The sequence below is a fragment of the Aphis gossypii genome, chromosome 1, assembly GCF_020184175.1.
Source record: "Aphis gossypii isolate Hap1 chromosome 1, ASM2018417v2, whole genome shotgun sequence".
In the NCBI taxonomy this organism is placed as follows: Eukaryota; Metazoa; Arthropoda; class Insecta; order Hemiptera; family Aphididae; genus Aphis; species Aphis gossypii.
The window spans coordinates 48,876,129-48,897,139 of NC_065530.1; the positions used below are offsets into that span (position 1 = coordinate 48,876,129).

General features: G+C 23.1%; 1 protein-coding gene across 2 annotated transcripts in view; it reads left to right on the forward strand.

The window, feature by feature from the left end:
- The first annotated feature begins 319 nt into the window (after positions 1-319).
- LOC114126804 (uncharacterized) overlaps positions 320-21,011 on the forward strand; it is a 198,508-nt gene continuing 177,816 nt past the window's right edge. For both annotated transcript variants that reach the window (XM_050199229.1, XM_027990821.2), the window contains exon 1: positions 320-741. The gene's annotated coding sequence lies outside the window, so the exon portion shown is untranslated. The remainder of the gene's footprint in view (positions 742-21,011) is intronic.

Here is a 21,011-nt window from a genome sequence, read left to right on the forward strand (position 1 = left end):
GTTTTAGAAACGATGTCAGTCGGTGCTCAGTGTTTTTTTTGTTTCTCAAACGCTGTGGAGATATCCTCCTGTCGATCGGTTCCACAACAACTGCGTCGACGACGAACAACCCCGGCTATCCTTGGTTCGGTCAACGACGATGGGGTATGTGGGGATCACCGCGTTGTTGGCATGCCGTCGCCGCAGCCGATAAACCGGACACCCGGCGCGCGGTGCAAGGAGGTTCTCCTTAGGCGGTGGCGGCGGCAGCATCAGTGTTGGTGGCCGACGGGCGCGGGTCGACGGCGGCAGCGTTTCAGTTGGCTTCGTCCGGTCGTCGCGTGTGCATCGTGTCTTCCGTCCGAGTCGTATTAGTGGCACTTACGTAGTTACCATCGATGTTTTAAAAACACGTTTTTACCGGTGTATTTTTATTTTGGTCGTCTTCTCCCTTAAAAAAAAAAAAAAATACTTTAGAACCTCGTTGTCGTTAACGAGTAGAGAAATAATAAGATATATTATGAAATACTTATTTATAATATATTAATATTGAATAGGTAACACGGTTGCAAATAATTGTGCCGCCTTCGGATTGTTTATTTTTAAGTTTCAGTCACCCGACGGTGTGTTGTGAGTGTGTACCACGTGTTGTAAAGTCTTGTCTCACGTCTCGTTTGCGTACGGTCTTTTTTTTTTTTTTCATGACGCCTTCTGGTTAACGAACGTGCAGTGCAACGACTTAATGATAGCTTGAAAACAAACGTAAATATTGTCATTATTATTTTAATTTAAATTATATATTAAGAGCATGCATGTAAGCCTTTGACGACTGTATTGTGGTTTTGAAATATTTTTCGTTCTTAAGTACGGGATTTGTTTACGTTCGCTATGTCTTGATTCGTGATAACGATCAAGACTATTATACAGGTTATACTTTTGTAATAATTAGGTATAAAGATTATCATCTTTAATATAAACAATAGTTTATAAGAATTAATTAACAAGGTATTATTATTGTATGATAGAAATCATAATTGTGCAATCATCTTTACTAATAATTGCAATAAATCTATATTATGAGAATGAATTAATTGCCAATTTACGCCATCGTCACTTAATGGATGACGATATAACCTAATAATTATCACAATATGTATCTACCTGTTTCATTTTTTAACTACCTATTTGACTGCAGACTAGGGCTTAGTGATAATGTGTTGTAGAGTGCTTAAGGGTAAAATGGGACTCCTATAAATATAACATAATTCCTTGTACCTAATATGTTGAATTTTTAAATAAAACTTAATTTAGATATTAAGTGTAAATAAATGATTCTATATTTTTTGAAAATTAGACTGAAGCACAAAATTCCTGATACATATTTCTATTACTTTTTTTTACTCTATTTCTAATATCATATAAAATAATACACAATGATAAAACAATCATGAATTAAAATTAAATTAAAAACATAATTATAATTTTTGAAGTAATATAATACCTACTTATTATGACTATTGTCTCATTATACTTTATATAGATTACTTATCTCCGATTCCACATTTTAATAATTCATTTATTTTTAATAATAAGATAGCAAAATTAATTATATAGCAGTGTACAACATTTTATAAAAGTTAGACTCTACTTAATTCATTAAAACTTTATTTGTTATTCTTACCTTAACAGGTTAGAAATGTCTTTTAAATAACTCTAGATGAAAATAGAAAAACACTGGTATTATGTCATATTATCAGTTATCCCTAATTGTTCATAAAATATCTTTTAACCTACCTCTATAAAGTATTCCAACAACGTTTTATAAATATAATAATAACTGACTTGGAAGAATATAGTTGTTTCATTTAATCTCGTATAGTCATATTATCCTATGTTCACCTTAATAGAATTTTTTTTTTTTTTTTTTGAATGAGAAAAATGAATCATTATATTAATACATCAGTATCATGAATTGCATTTGACTTATAAGTAATATGAATTAAGTGAAATATAAATTCAGTCTAAAACTAATAGACGGTTTCTACCCTTATTATATATTATTTAAGACTCAGTGGTATCGATACTACCTACAGTACTAGTAAATTACTGGCACCCAGTAGTGGCCGTAAGAGTCGATGTGGAAATGATATAAACATTATAAATAGTAGACGGTTGTGTCAATGTATTACAATTTTCAAAATAGGACTTTTTAAAGAAGTCGATAAGTTTTTTTTTTTTAAATAAAATTATCATCGATTATCACTCACTAAATACTTATTATATTGATAATGATTGATTACAGCGATTTATATAAATATGAACCAAAAAAATAATTAGTTGGAACATACACCTACTTTTCTTTGTTATATTTATATTAGATGAGTACATATAAACATAAACAAAAAAATGTCATAATAAAAATTTGCTCTGATTAAAAATAAAGTTCACTAAGGATAGCAAAAAAAGTTACTTAAGACTATAAATGACGCAATTCCCAAATACCGGAATACGCAAAACATTTTTTGATGACTGTGTATTTACCATTAGTCAAAACACAGGTATATCTTTACACACTGATCAGAATACTGATTGATTGTTTCATTAAATATTTTAATACGAGGTCTAATTTATTTTGATATTTGTGGACAATGTCGCGAGGTAAAGGTGCAGGTAAAGGTTAGAAGTTATGAATAATAATTATTATTTATTTTTTAATTAAAGTGATACATTTGCAAAAAATATATAGTATTAGTAGCTCATACGTATATTATAATCTTTCATGTATAAAAATATATTTTAAAATATTTATGATGTATAGTCGTTAAACTTTATTGTTGACTAAAATATGTCACATGATCTAATTTGTTCAATTACCCGTATGATAAAACTCGGCCATTACCACATTAATTAACCAAGTATCGTGGGACTTTATGTATGGTAATATACGAAATATACCTAATATAATGAATAAAATATGTTAATAGATTCTCAAATTGTAAATGATTTTCCACTTCATGTATTATCATTTTAACTGCTGTACACACTATATCCGGAGTATTTTTGAATTTATATTACGTATTTACGTCCTATACAAACAACCGGTTTTTTCATATACTTTACTTAACTTCTAGTCTACCCAAACTTGGTTTAAACCCCTGTATAAATAAAATTTATCAACACGGTTTTTTTTTTTTTTGAATACTTTCAATAATTTACTGTTTACTGTATATATTAAAAAATGAAGGGTGTCAAGTGAACTTCATCATCGAGGAGCAAATCATTGTAATGTAAATGTTAAACTTAAATTCAATGATAAATCATTACAAATCTGAGTTAAGAAGTAAGCCTATTATATTATGTATTTCTCAGTACACTGTATGGTACATTTTTATTGTAAATAAAGTAATTAATTTTTATATTAGTTTTATTTGTAACTATTGTAACTAATAAAGTAGAGTGAATTAATTTTTGCAAAAAATATTGGATGTAGCCTATTCGTTTTACAAAAAGATCAATTTCCAAATGGCAATATCGTCAAAAAAGGTTTTACGAACAGGTAAATTTCCAAACAGCTTCGGTTTTTTACAATACAGAATCATTTTCATTTCATACAGACTTAAAAATATCTCAAAAGAGGTATGGATAAACATGTGTTGGTGTAAATTCAGTAAATTATAAAAAATATAGAGAAAAATCATATATTATTGTGAATTTTTTATTAAAATAATATTAAATTTTAGCGTTAAAAATTTTTGAAAAATGTATGTATAAATAGAAATATTAAATTCAAAATGTAATATTCTTTACTTGGCCATCATTGCTTTAGTATGGTAAAGGTTTCTTTAATTATTGAAGATATAACCTAAAAATCTGAATTTAAAAATAATAATTTTACAAAGGTATTTTTTGTTTTTATCAACAATTTGTAAAATATAGCTGACATTATAAAAACTTACATTGTTGGTATTTCATTAAGTCGTTTATTGATTTTATATACTATAAATACAATATTTTCAACAAAGATTGTGCGTAATCATGCAATTTTAATAATCTCAACTAGTATACATATTCTATGGTAAAATCTGTATCTGGTATTTTAAATATTTTATTTCAGACACCCTTTATGGTAAGTTCTAAGAATATATAAAAATAAATTCTAGCACTTACTCCATGATAATCATTCCATAGATTCAACACATAACTTTTTATTTTAAAAAGGAATTATCCTAACATGAAAAACTATTTTAGACATTCCTATTTAATTTATGTATTATTAATATAGTATTACTATTATATGTACATATGATATCAAAATAATACCCAAATCGTTTGAAGTTTTCATTTTTTTCTTTTACTTTATATTATAATAAAATCAAAATTAAGAATTATTTTTAAATATTTTTACATTCTTATTATTAAAAAAAATGGTAGTCAAATGGGTAACGCTCTGTTTTACAGTATTTAGTGGACTTCAGACATAGAGTACCTAGATCACTAAAATTGATGTATTAAATTTGAATGCAATAATAGGTATCATTGTATACTAAAAAACGATTCTGAATTCAGGTAATTTGTCAGCCTAGGATATATTTTCCTGCAGTTTGAAGTGAAAAAGGTGGTTTATGTTTTGTTGACCTAAATACCTCAAAATTAAATAATGAATATACTAGAATATTTTTACTTTTGACCTGTATAATGCACAAAAGATATTCACTTTTCCATTGAAACCCTCCCTGAAGTTTTAATTGAAGCATTATTTTGACAATTTATGGTGTACACAGAAACAAAAACAAAAAAAAAACTTCACAAATCATTGTAAAATCAATACATTTATCATTTTGTTCTGAATATAAAATAAGAACATCAAATTGCAATATACACAAAAAAATAAGCAAAAGAAAATGAAAATAAAGACAATTATACTAATTTCAAAAAACAAATTGCTACTTAAAAAAAAAGTTCTGAATAAACTACATACAATTTAATTTGAATTATTGTTCTAATAATTAGTATATAGTATTTTATAAATTATGTATATATAGATTGAATAGATTAAATTAAAAACTGGATTAGATTATTACAAAAAAAAAAAAAAAAAATTGAAATCATATAACCAAGTTGTCAGTCTTAAGTCTGAATAAAGTGGGAAGGAAATTTGTAATCATAATTTTTATTTTTGTAGGAATTAACATATTATTATTTATTATAGATTCATTTTTTCATGTTATAACTTACGTAATATACTTTGAGATAATTTTTATTTGATATTTCTTGTGTAGGAACTTACATTCGCTCCTTAAATTTTCACCCAAAATTATAATCCACATTACATACATTCACAAACTCCATTCTAAGACATTATTATGTTTCAATATAATGGAAATTCTCAGTAATAATTTATAATATACTGTTTCCAAACCTAACAAACCTCCTGATATTCCCTCCTCAATTCCTCATGCAGACCAATCAGCTTGCTACCTTTCTTTTCTAAACTATGTGAAAAATTAACCTTAAAAGTATTTATTCAGTTATTAAAAATAAAAATGTTATCCCAAACTCACAATTCAATTTTCGCGAGAAACATTCAACCATCCACCAAATTCACAGACTTGCAGACACGATCTCATACTCACTCGAAAAAAAATGTACATTTCATCTGTATTTCTAGACGTCTTACAGGTCTTTGACAAGATGTGTCAACCTGGCCTACTTAACAAATTGAAAAATCATCTACTCCTTTCATACTACCTTTTTCTTAAACTGTTCGAAAATGAACGATATTTCGCGGTCAGATCCGGATCAGAACTCTCCTCCATCTCACCGATACTCGCGGTATACCACAGGGAGCTATCCTTTTCCCACACATTATAATTTATACTCGGATGACCAACTTACCCACCCCAAAACCATAGTTTTCAAATACGTAGATAACAAAATCATTTATGCTTCTCATCCTAACACAATAATAGCTTCTTCATTTGTGTAAAACCATCTAAATCTACTGTCTCCTCGGTACTCCCTTTGGCACATAAAAATAAATGAATCGAAATCGATCCACACAATATTCACACTAAGACAAGGTAAATATCCTTCAATCTTCTTAAACAATAAACAAGTACTTTCTCCAGATATAGTCAAATACCCAGGCTTATCAATTGACAAAAAACTAAATTGGTCTAAGCACTTATGAAAAACAAAAACTGATCTGAACCATACATTTTCTCTATTATGTAAGCTTCTTATTGTAACTATATGTAACAGCTTGTTGATTTATATAAAGTACAAGTAATAATAATAAAAAACCAAGAAAACACCATTATTATATTTAGTATAAAAAATTTATGCTTTATTTACCAAGGATCTACAATTTTCAAAACAATACCTGTTTACTTTATACATATGAACATTTTATATTAAGTCTGTATATATAATTGTTCGTTTTATATTTTTTCGTGTATTATGCTGTAAAAAAAAAAATATTATGGACAAAATAAATATAGGAGTACTTATTTATTTGCACACGTATAACTAATTAAACAAAATATATCTATTGTTTATTTATTTATTTTTTTTTATTATTAATTATTATTCTTGGACTATTGGTTTCTGATATTATAACTATTAATTAAATTATATTACTTAATACACGTATATAGTATAACATATACTTATAATTTATTGTATATATTTGAATATAATATACACTTCTTGTATAATATAAATATTAGAAATGTGTAATAATATTAAATTAACTTTGTCATTATCTTTTATTCAGTATGATAAATGTTTCATCCTACATTTTAATAGGTAGGAACTTTTGTTGTATTTTTTATTTATTATAAAAAGAAAAAAAATAATTTATTTGTCTTAGAACAATTCACATTTATATACATCTAATAATTTTGTTTAAAACACTTCTAAAATATATCATTTATTATAATTTATATTAAAGAATATTGTATAATATTATACAAACATTTAAATAACAATTTTTTGAAATTTAAAAAATATTTTTACACTAGTTGTATTAGATATTTGTATATTAAGGAACAATAATGTATAGACAATCTATCTCTTTATATTATGTTTCAATGATTTTTCTTTATTTTTGTATGGATATTATTTCAGAATATTTCAGTGGAGATTGAGGTTTAAATTCTTATTAATTATTAATAATTATTATTCATCAATGATGAGACAAAAATTATAAAGGCAAAAGATTAAATAGAAAAACACACCGAAATGAAATCAATGTATTTGGTGTTTACTTCTAAAATAAATATGGCATCAGATTATCTACTTAAATTAAAGCTAGTAAATGAGTACAATATAGTAATTTTAAATTCTGGGAAGAGTGATGAATATATAGATTTTACAATAATGTGTAGTTTTTTATTTTGTGTTTGTATAAGTAGTTGGAAAAAATATTTCGATTTTAAACTTTAAGTGAGATTTCTGATAGAAAATTGGGTCTAGTTTATTCCATAAAAATAAAAATTCCCACTGTATTGTTAAAATATTAAGGAAGATGAAGAATTTTACGCAAATCTAGATTTCGAGTTATCTAATATTTACTCATTTTTTTTTTCGTTGTTATCTACTCAAAAATAAATAACCATAAGAACTTGAAATTTTAACGATTTTCCATACATACTAAAAATTACAATTTTCAAATCACATCGATTTTTTTTTGATTTTTGATTTTTGATTTTTGATTTAAAATTATTGTTATATTTTTTTTAGATTTATATTAAAAATAACAATTACATTTTATCTCACTCAGTTAAACAGCTTAACAATTTATTAAAAGATTCCACATAAGTAAATGTAATAGATATATAAACACATTTTAAATACAAAGACAAAATAAATTTATATAAGCATTTGAATATCAAATATTAACAAATACTCGGGAACGTATAACTCTTATATATAAATTATATTATAATATATACAATGATATTTTTAAATGCAGTATTTTCGTGAATTATACTTATTGTAATGTTATAGGCTAACAAACCGTCCTCATCTAACATCTTTTTTTTTATTTACAATGATATCATATTATTGAATTAAAATTTAACTTATCTATTATACCAGTGACCATTAAATATCAATTATACAGCAGATCATTAACCATTTCCTCACCTTTTTTTCATTCAATTGTTTTATATCTTATTGAATTAATAATATAAATATTATTAAATTTACTATATTTTAAATATTCATTTAAAATTTAATTAAAAAAAAAAAAAAAATAGTAAGATAGGTATTATAATTACCTTAGTTACAGTAATCAGAAAAATTTAGAAATAATGATTTGAATAATTGTTGATGTTAAGTTAGTGTGAAGTAACTTAGAACATTAAATAAGACCTACATAAACAGGGTTCATTTATATAGGTATTATTCATAATTATATTTTTAAATCGTTGTAGACAATTTATAAAACCACATTTAAACTACCTGCTAAATAAGTTTATACGTTAACTAGATGGATATATTATGCTATGTGTGACTAATTTGTTCAACAATTATCTCACTTATTCTTTTTTTTTTTTTATGTACTTTAATATAGCAAAAAACTAGATTAAAAAAATACGCAAAGATTATCAAATATGAAAAACAATTTAAAAAAAGGGTTATGTCATCGGCCCATTAAATAGAAACTTAAGCTTGTTAACAGTAATTTAGCTTTATTACATCGATTTACCGTTGAAATTGAATAATTGATTTTAATTTGTAATGAAAAAAACATACTTCATTTTAGTATTTTGACGGTGAAAACATTTTTCTTAAAAAAATTTGATTTGTTTTATTTTAAATAATCAAACGTTTTAATCAAATATTATTTATTTATAAAAAAATTGTTTAGACTAAATAAGAAAAAATAATCTTTAAGTTCTTATTTATAATTAATATAAAATTATTTTTTCATTTGTAATTTTCTACGTATAGTAAATAAAAGGAAAATAAATAAATAAATAAATAGGAGACGATTGCCGATGAATTCTCAATAGGTAGGTAGTAATATTATTAATTTAAAGTTCACCATTTCAGAACTCTAGATTCAGTAGCATTATTTTCTTACGTTACGTGTTCGATGGTCAAAGATAACAAAATCTTATATCATCATTTTCAAAATCAATATGAAATCATCTATATTGATGACTGTAGAGTAATTTAAAACTTATATTATTTACCCCAAAATATGTTATAGATTTTTGTTTTTAGTGTTTCTTCTGTGGAAAATGGTTACTAGAATAAAAAGAATAGTTTTATTGAATAATTTTATGGCATCTCATTAATATATGTTTGTACTATTAAAAATAATAATATAATATACTCATTAAAATATATTGTTTTTGTTATTTTAGAATTCCAAATATTGATACTTATTATTGATAGTACAAAGCAAGTTGATCATTTTTTTTTTAAATTAGTTTAAGTTAATTTATACTAAGAAAACTATTATTACGTTAAATAAACAATTAACCAAACAAATAAACAGATTTTAAAAATAATACAAATTGATTTGAGGAAATATGTAGATTATACATTTTTAGAAAACTATTTACAAATTTAGATAAGTTAAACATAATTTTTTTTAATTACTCGCTCTCATAATATGTTGTACTAACTGAAGTTTTTTTTTAACTTTTAACTTATTTTTTTTTTAACTCATTGATATAATATAATATATATATATATATATACATTAGAGAACAATAAATATCAAACTATGAACTTAAGGCTATTTTAATAGAGGCTCCATTAAACATTTAACTAACTAAATTCCATATTGAAATATTATCATAAAAAAGTTTGAAATCATCTTTATTACATTTATTACATAAATGTTAAACAAATATATAATTTTCAAATTATAAGGACTATTTATTGAATTTGTACAGCGTTTACTATAGTTTTGTTAAGCTGTAGATTCTCTATCTAATTAGCTGACAACCACCAGAACTAAACTATTGCTTTACGCGAGGACTTGATGAAGCTGATGTTGTATAACATCTTATAATGTATAAATGCGTTTATAAAGTAATTATGTGTCTCTTGGTCACACAAAAATGTATTGTAATTATGCTGCTCGATGGGTAAAATGCGACGAAATGCATTATACGAACGTGTGCACCAAAGTTAGTAACCATCCAGTCATATATGACCTTTGCTCAAAAGGCCACACCACCAATTAAGTTTTTAGGTCTACTAAACTATAAACTATAAACTTTTTGGAAAGCCGCTTCAAGCAGGGTGCTGCGTTTTCCTTATCAATCCAAAACCAAAATCTTTGCAGAAGCTACCAGTAATCATAAATTTCTTAGTGAACATATCTCGGTTACTTTGTCACAATTTATTTTTAATCTAAACTCACAAATCAATTCATAAATTATGTTTCTTTTTTCTGTTTTTAATTCTCCTATTACCAAAGATTCTATATACTTAGTTATTTTCAAGGAACTTGTCTTCATATAATCTTATCTGCTTAAATACCACAAATCATACATTAATTAATATCTAATATATTATTCTAAATTCGTTTCATTATCAGCTTATATCAGTTTATAATCACCATATCATCATATAATATACTTGTAATTAATATAGTGTTTACTTTATTATGCTGTAACTGTTAAGGTATCTTAGTTTGTACTAGTAAATATTAATGATAAAACAAAAACAATTACGTAATAGATGCAATATAGTACTTATAGTTATAATTAATATATTATTTATTTATTATTTAAATACTATTAAGTAAAGTTTATTTAGAAACACATAATTATTTTGAAAAATGTTTAAATCTATTTTTCAATTTAACTTTATGTATGGTAAAAGTTAAGTTGAAATTATTAATTGTTATCAAAAGTTAATTACTTTATTATTATTATTATTATTATTTTTAAACTAGTTAAATTATAACTTTATGATTAATCAAAAAAGGAACTTGTTACTTATAGTTTTTAACGGCTTAACTATGGTTAACCAGCATTAATTACGCATTGAAAGCATTTATAATTATAATCACAATTGTTCAGTATAATATAGCAAACATATACATTTAAATCATAGATTGCTATTGCATTATTTCTGTTGGTAACATTCAAACTGTGTGAACCAATAAATTAATTATGGTTGTATATAATATATTTAAGTGGAAGCAAAATACTGATTTGATAAAAATTCTTAACAATTTTGAAATAAATATTAGATAGAGACAAGAGATAACAAATTATTCCTTTTTTTTTTTTAAATAATTACAACATACGTAACAACTCCTCATTTATTGTCCACAACAAGTAACTTTACATCAATAAAGTTCAAACAAAAATATTTTATTGTTCTTCGTACCTTACATGTTTCTATTTTATATATACAGTTACACGATGTATTAGGTTAACGAAAATGGATAAGGTAATATTATAAAACTACATAAGACATAGACTGCATAGAATTCTGATTGTATGTACTGTCTTACCTATCATCAATCACTTGGCCATTTTACTATTTTTGACACATGTTTGTGTTTAGTTTCCTATTAATAATCTACTCATAACAATATGATATGTTTGATATTATATTTATTAAATTGTACCTCTGTTTCACTCTATTTTTTTTTTTTTTTGATATTAAATCAGCATTAGTGTTTATACTACAACATATTTTAATACGTTAGGAATATACACTATAATATTCCAAATTTCAATTATACAAACGCTTTAAAATATGTTTCTAATAAATATATTTTTATTCGCATTTTAATTAATATTTATGTAATTATTTTGAAAATACTTTAAAGGGTAAAGTAAAATATTAAAAATAAAAAATAAAATATTATTATCACTAAGTATACAAAAACGCAATGAAATGTATGAATATCTAATTTGATATTAATCATAAGAAATTATACTCTAATCATTTAAAGAAAACTAATGATTAATAAAATTAAAAAGTAATTATATATTTTTCAATTTTTTAACCATATATCACAATAAAATAAACTTTAATTATTTAATATTAAGTATGTCTTATTAATTATACTTTTTATAATAAAATAAATATTATATATATTATAAATTTCTATTGTTATAATATAAACTATATTATATTTTATTATTCTGAGTAATATTTAATTATTTTCATATCAGTTGAAAACAATAGTTAATAATTTTATCTATCTAAGAAAATGCTAATTCATCGATACTATCCTATGCTATACATTTATTAAATGATAAAATTATGGCAATTTTCATTACTATCGATACTACCCGTTGTGCAGATGTCGTAAATCATTATTAATTATAGATTTTTTTCTGTTCAAACATTAATACATTAAACGTAATTTATATCTAATCACCAATATATATTATTGGTTCATATAATCATATTTAATATGTACATATTATACGCTACGATATGTAAAAATCAACTTATTTCTTCCACAGGTTGAATATTTTTGGAGAAATAGGCATTCATCAATTGTCAATTATACATTATATTATATTACTTTATTTGTCTTAATTGATGTAATGTATCAGTACATACGGCATGCGTGTCAAACTTATACAAACATTTCAGGCAGAAGTGCCACATATGGTAGTTAAAAAAAATATTTGAAAAAGTTGTAACGTTGAAAAATAAACTCATTTTTAAACGAAATCTTTTATGGATAAATATCGAACATTCATAGTTTTAAGTGACGTAGTCAAGTAATTCATGTAATTCTTTCACATTAATATTGTTTTATTTAAAATTAATAAAATACAAGCTTTGAAAAATGTTTGCTGATAGCTTAAAAATAAAAATATTTCAATGGAATTTGGACTACATTGTGTTCTGTTAAATTTTCCCACGGTAATCTATATTACAATTCCTATTCTCACAATTTTTTTTTTTGATAATTTACAAATTATATAGACGTTTGATATATTTATTCAAACAAAAATAAAAATAACTATATCTACTATTATAGATATTGTTAAAATTATTTTTTTTTTTTCATAGAATTTTGCTAAATTAGTAGAAAAACTCTATAAAATATACATGTATATATAACATATTATAAATTGTTTCACGAATACTCCAAATAATACAATAAATAACATAATATAAAAAATCTACTTAAATTATTATTTATTTTTTTTTAATAGTGTTTCTTTATTAACAAATGTAATCTAAGAATGATATTTCTTAAATATTATATATCACAGTAAAACACTAGATTAAAATATCTTATTTAGACAGACAGTACCTGTATTGATTTGTCCCTAAGACTTTTGGATTATGTAGTAGAAATATGAATGGTTAAATGCAGAATTAGGTTGATCAGAGTTGATATGTATTTTTGAGTTGTAATAGTCCTTATATACTAAATTAATCCATAGTAATTATACATATATTGTATTATATTAGTTACTAGTTAATCTGTATTAGTATCATATTATATTGATCAAAATAAATTTAATTTTTTTTTTTATATATAATTATTTCTTAAATTTTATTAAAATCATCATTATTATCGTTTCAATTACGGTATAATTTTATTTTTTAAAAAATGAGAATAATATGTTTTTAATATTTACAATTTCAAAGTGGCTAATACTTCCTGCTTTTGACATTATTACGTTTATTATATAAACAAACTTGTTTCAACTTTTATACTGTGATTTTTTATATGTATATTATAATCACCTAAATACTTAATTTTTAAAATATTATTTTTTAGCTATTGACATAAAATTATGTGTTTTTTGAAACTCGTAGCTTTTTGGTAAATGAGCATTTGCCGTATATATTGCTTTTAAACTTGCTTAATTTTTTTTATTTTCAAAAACAATGCATTGCATTGATCTAATTCCGTATATTTGATTACAAATGATGTAGAAAAATTAATAATTTTAAGTTATAATTGACAATTGATAGTCTGCATTTCCTGGCTCACTCATACTAAACTGTTTTAGAAAAATAATTCACTAATAAATATGAACTAACATTATTTATTTAGCTTTTAAATATATTATATAGTTGATTAATAAAAGATAAATTTAAAAAATCTATGAATATTAAATGTTAAATCTATTAAATCTACGAAAAAAATATTTATTATTTAAAAATTGTTTGATTAATGTTACCAATAAATGTTATTAAATGGTTATCACTAATATGTAGGTATTCATTATAAAGTTGATTATAAGAAACACGTGTACATGATAGTACATAAAAAATATAATGTGAATATACATTGGTAAATAGTTATAATTAATATAGATGAGCTTGTGATATATATTTTTAATTTTAAATAGTAAACTATTAAAATTATATATCCTTTATAAATATTAAATAATTCATAAACATATTAGCATACTAATATTTGAACTTGTAAATTTAATGTTCTTATAAGAATATTAATTTTAATTAATTTAGTTTAATACAATCAAGATTGTGGAAATAATATTGAAAAGTATACAATACCATTAAAATAATAAATATATTCATTAATGAAATTCAGTAGGTAAATAAATAAATTAAAGTAAATTAAAAATAATATATCGGTTAACTAGTATATTTATTTTCATATATACGGATATCTAGCGTCTAATTAAGGATGTTCTTACAATGTCCGGTTAAGTTTCCGTTAAACCTAATCAGTGAAAAATCCACTTATCACTGGCTAAGTGTTAATGGACATTTTTATTAGTAAATTTAAATTATATAATAAATGTGATATTTTTTGTTGTTGAAAAAACCTATATTATTGTACAGTTTATATTTTGTGTACAATAAAAATAAAGAGAAATACCAATATATGGTCGCATAATACAAAAAAATATATTAAATGTTAATTTATTGTAGACAACCTTTAATTTTTATTATTAGTTATTTTATCCAGTATTACTTGTATTTATTATATACCATCTAAATATTACACTCACATGGTGTCTCGATGTGTATGTTTTGTCCATATCTTTGATTAACTTTTACTTATGTAAAACCATTTTTTTGCAAAAGACTAAATAATTATAAGTATAATAGTATAGTTTAAAGTATTTTTAGTTCGCACTTAAAAATTTGAGATGGTCAACTTATAAAGGTAATTTATGTAAATATTTTAAAATTTGAATTTGTAGTTTGCATTTAGTATTCATATAGTTGTGTAAGTTTTAATGTTAAGATAGGAGGCGGATAAATTAATATTTGTATATAGTAGCCAGTAGGCCTGAGGGAATTTACTAAAACAAACACAGTATATATCAAAGAACAAAAAATGAAAACAAATGTTAAATAAGTCTTCATTTAAAAATGTTTGATTATAATATTTGAACAAATTATTTACTGGGCAATTTTTAAATTATCATCTATGCATCATCACAATTTTATTTGTGAACTAAATTATAAATATTATTATAGTAAAGACTTATTAAGATAAAATATTTTGTATAAAAAAAAATACGAATAATATTTATAAATATTGTATGCAATTTTATTTTATATTAAGTCAATATTAATCATATTTCAATAGTTCCCAATACAAACAGATTTTCTTCGTATTTGATGTTTAGAATGAAGTTATTTTTTTTTTTTGAAATAAGTGTTAATAATACTTTTTTTTTAATAAAATGCATAGTATATTTGTGTTATAAGGAACTCTCTAAAAGTCACAATTATAATAAAAAATATAAAAAATATTTTAAAAAGAGTTTTCAAGTGAGTATTGCTCTTCTATATTATAGGTTATTTTAATGGAAGGTATTACATTTAAATTCAATGATCTACTATCAATTATCATTGTATAAGAATATGGTATTAGGTAGAAATGGATTGTCAGCCTACAAAATTTATATTAAAATGCTCATAAAAAAAAAACATAGCTAAGTATCTTCAATAGTTTTTAATTCCTATTATAACAAATTGTGAGAAATCTTGTTTTACACTTTCAAGCTTTTGAACTTCAAGAAAAACTTTTTATTTGAGTTTATATAAAAAAAATTAAAATTAAAATATCTATAAATAGCTTATTTTACTTAAGTCAAAATATGTTGAAAATGTTATAACACATAAAAAAAATCGATATCCTGTGAATTAATCGCTAATAAAATAATTGATCACCAAGATAATTGTTTGTCGAACGTACATTTTTAGGTTTTTAGTTTTTTTATTGTACTAATTACATAATTAGGTAATTCACACATTTCCGAGTTTTATGTTTATTGTTTTAAAATATTTAAATACTTTTATTTTTTTTTTTTTTAAATAGTAGATAATTAATACAATTTACAATGTGATTAACAGATATAAATATATAATATATACTATTATAGGTTAGTATATAAATTTATCCCCGAACCAAAAATTTTGTTGAAGGGTGGCATAATGGCTCTGAACCTAGTGGAAATGTATAGATTCGTTAGAAGATCCTTATACTATTACAGATAACATGTAAATAACAGATAAATCGATGGCTGTTTAATAGAAATACCATGCAGAAAAAATTATAAAAATATATGATAACTATCATACAAGACATAATAATTGTAATGACTAATGATCATAATTTTCAATTTCAACTTTTATTCAAATTAAATTTTTAAATTTAATTAACTGACATTATTTTTTTGTTCAATAAATATAAAAAAAATCTCTTGGGAATCTTGTATTAAATTTTCAAATCTTAGATACAAACAGAACATTTTTTATGAATTTCTAACTCCAAAAAAGTTACGTGATTTTGATTTTAGATTGAAAAAATGTTCGTGATTTTAATGAATTTTGTCGAAATTCTAACTTCAAAAGTTCTTAAAAAATTATTTTGGTATTTTAGATTTATGCTCACATTTTTATTTTTTGAATTTCCACAATAATTTTAAAATTATCATCGTATATAGATAATGTCAATACAAAGATCCGATGAGAATTTCATGAATCTAAGATTGTTATTAATAGAGTTACATCAAAAAACAATATCGATTTTCAAAAAAGTCGGTTTTGTATAAAAATTCAAATATTTATTTATTTTTGTGTTCCAATTGGATTTACTTTTTTACCAGAAAAATGACTTAAGTTAAAAATCGAAGCATTCTTACTGTCTTAAAAAAAAAAAAAAAACATTTAACATTGTAAATTCAATAGCAATACATTCCTCGTTCTGCTCATAATCTAAAAATTATAATAATTATCTATAAATTATTATATTATATTTTGTACAATTTTTTGAAAAAAACATCCTGATGTAATTTATTAAGCTTATTCGAATATTTATTTTATAAAGCATGTATCGGAAAGTTGCCAAATTGTATATAATTCTGAATATTCTGATACCAGGTACAATAACTAAATAAAAAAAAAGCCTAAAATATCCGTAAAATAATTTTAAAATTCCATACTTTCTTTTTTTTTAGAATTTTATGTTTTGATACTTTTTGAAAATCCTTTTTTAGCTTAATATTTAATATAATATGTACCATATTTTCTAGAAAAATATCTCACTTAAATTTTCTAAACAGAAAACTCAAAAATATATAGAAGACCAAAGTAAAATAGTTGCCATTTATATATTAAAAAGTGTATCCTTATTGAAATAATATAAAATATTGTGACCCTTGTCAGGCAATTTTTTCTAACTGCGTGTATTTGTATGAAACATGATAAATGTCTGGATATCATCCGTCATTCTAGTCAGAGCTATTACGCGTGTATTTCCATGTCTGTCTATTTATATAATTTATATATATTAATTTTTTTTTCTCTTAGAAGTAGAGTATACATTTATCGTTCATATCTTCGTATTAATACATTTAAATGTATAGTCTAATCAAAGTTCTAACAATACGAACTGTTTTTTTTTAAATTATTAAGACATTATGAGACATGCGACTAATGATTAATATTAATGTTATGATGTACTTATGTATATATAAAGTTTATACGATCGATAGAATGTTAATAAAATGTATAAAATGTTATACTTTTCATAATCTGTTATTAGTACCGAAAACTTAAAAAATATAGATGGAACTGTCAGAAAATATTATTTATATTTTTATTTGAATGGAGTTTACTTTGGAAATTATGACGTAGTCTATATAATAAATATCAAAATTAAGTTTTGATCCGATATAGACAAATTTATTTTGCAAATAACTGAATTTTGTTTCAAATTTATACACAAGGTTATATTGATGCAATTAACTTGAAAGGTCTTTAGGGCATTGGTTACAAAATAACCCTTGTCTCTCTATATTGTTATCTGATAGTAAATTTGACTATGAACTTTTGTTCCTTTAATATTCAGTTTCTATGGAAAATGCATGTTAATTAGTCATAAAATTATATTTATTAATATTTTTTAATATCGTTAAATAAATTAAAATGTGTATGTTAACATTGTTTTCAAATGTTAACTTATATATTTCTTATTCAATACTAGAATTTTGTACAAATTTTCAACTACTCTTGGTTATGTAAGGTACATTATAGTACACAAATAGAAGTATATGTTGGTATAAATTACCAACTCCATTTCAAAATATACCATCTGTGACCATCTTTCAATCTATATAATATAGTCATATTATAAAACTTTTGTATTACTCGTTTTAATCAAATATATGTTTATGAATTATACTATTTTTATGAAATCTGTTTTACCATATGTATATTATGTACATATATATATATATATATTATTAATAGCTTAACATCAGAATAAAGTAAATGAAAACTATGTCGTTTTTTTATTTTCCTATTGGTATTATTAAATTTTAAGTAGTTTAATTAATAATAAAATTATTATGTTACATTGATTATTTATTTAATTTTCTTTCATATTAACTATATATTTTTTGGATATATATAGAAATATTGAAATTATTATAATAAAAACAAAAAAAATATTTTATCATGATGATTATTAAAACTTTAAATATCATTAATTAAGTTTACATTTTTATTTATTTATTTTATCTTATATTATATAACATCATAGATATATTTTATTGATAGATACTATTGTATTTCTATCAAGATCTAAGAAGAATATATTTTTATTAAAGTTGAATTTGTTCAAAACCTTATAATTTTATAAAGTGATCATTTATCATTTAGAAATAAAGTAACTATACTACAATAATTATTGTGAATAATAGTCATATTTTCAACCACTATAAAAGTGGTAAATAATATCTTGATATTCTGCATTATGAGATACTATATTTTTTTGAATTGTTTCGAAAAGTTGTTGATAAACTATGTTGGATTGATGATGTGTTAATTAAAAATGGCCATTAATGTCTTCATAGTTACCATTGACATTTGTTTTAGTTTCATATAAAACACAATTAAATGTGTAATTCTGTAATATATTGGAGAGTAGTTGGCTGGTTGACGTTTTAGGAATGTAATAATTATTATTATTGATAGATGCGTATTGCGATTTATGAACGATCGAATTGGTTAGATGTACTCATACATTTTCATTTTTCAAGAATGATTAACATTTATTTATGTTCTATTACGATAGATAAGTATATTATTTTAGATTCATTACCTATCTGTATCACTATTTTTATTAACTATTATTTTATATAAACCACTGAACTAATCTTAAGATATTAAACTTAATAAGTATTCGAAATAAGTTTACCTAATGAAAAACGAAATGGAATACAAAAATTTGAAGAAGACACTGGCAGTAAAAAAATATTATAAATACATTTTATATTTATATCAGAACTTTGTAGAAAATGGTAGATACCTACAATCTAAAATATTTAAAATTTTTGTTTTTGTTATTTTCTAAAATAAAACTGATTTAAATGTGTTATATAATACAGACTACATAAAATTAATTTTTTTCTAAATAATGTATACCATATTATCAAAATATAACAAAATTCTCAGTTGAAAATATAATAATACAATATTTGTATTATCTGAATCCACCTGGATGGTAATTTGTTTTTAAATTAACTCTTAACATTGTCTGGCTAAAATAATATATTATTATAAATACGTATTTTAAAGAGCCAACCGATTTTGTTTATTGGTGCTAATGATAACTAGATGCTCTGCTTCAACATATCTTTTGTTTTTATTTGATAATCAAAGAATGATAAGTTAAAAACCTTGTAAAAAATCAGTAATCGGTTTTGAGTATTTGGGAAAAATTTTATGAATCAAAATAATTCCAGAAAACTAAAAATAGCTATTTTATTATTTTATTAGTGTTATATATATTAAAATATATGTTAATATGTATATATTAATGAAAATTTGTTAAATGGGACTTAAGAAGACTTCGTACCACCATGTTTCTATCTTATTACCGTATAACATACTAAAATGTATGTAGCAGTTCCTATTTTGTGTGGTTAAATTTAATATTTGAGTGAATTGACCCATTAACAAACTTAAAATTAAAAACCTTTTCTGTGTTCTCTCGTTTGTTTTTAATGCTATTTTAATTTTTAAGACAGTAACCTATGAGTATTTTCAAGCTTGAATACTTTGCATACTCATAACTTACTGACGAATTAAAATGCCTTATGAGTGAAACGAAAGAACACTAATAATGTTTTTACCTCTAAGTTTGCTAATAATTGACCCTATTTTTCAAGCCAACAACACAATATTTTAACTGTCGAAAGTAAATTGTTGGTATCTATATTATATGTAAGTAAAAAAAGAAACAACATATGCAGGTACAACGTCCTCTTGTTACACATTTTAGCAAAATATTTTTATCGTGAATTATTTATCTTCTTATATAAACACATTGTTTTGTGTTGAAAGGCCCTCAAGCGTATCATCTCTGTTTGTATACAATTATTTTGAAATATTCATATTATGATAAAATGTATCCATAGCTGAAGGATGCATATAGGTACTTTTCAACAAACACCTGGTCATACTACTTTTAACAAAGAATTATGATAGTACATTTTACCGGTAATATTATTACCTATCACTTATCAAACATTTTAATTTGTTTTCACAATATTAGCTTAATACTTTTTAGTTTTAAC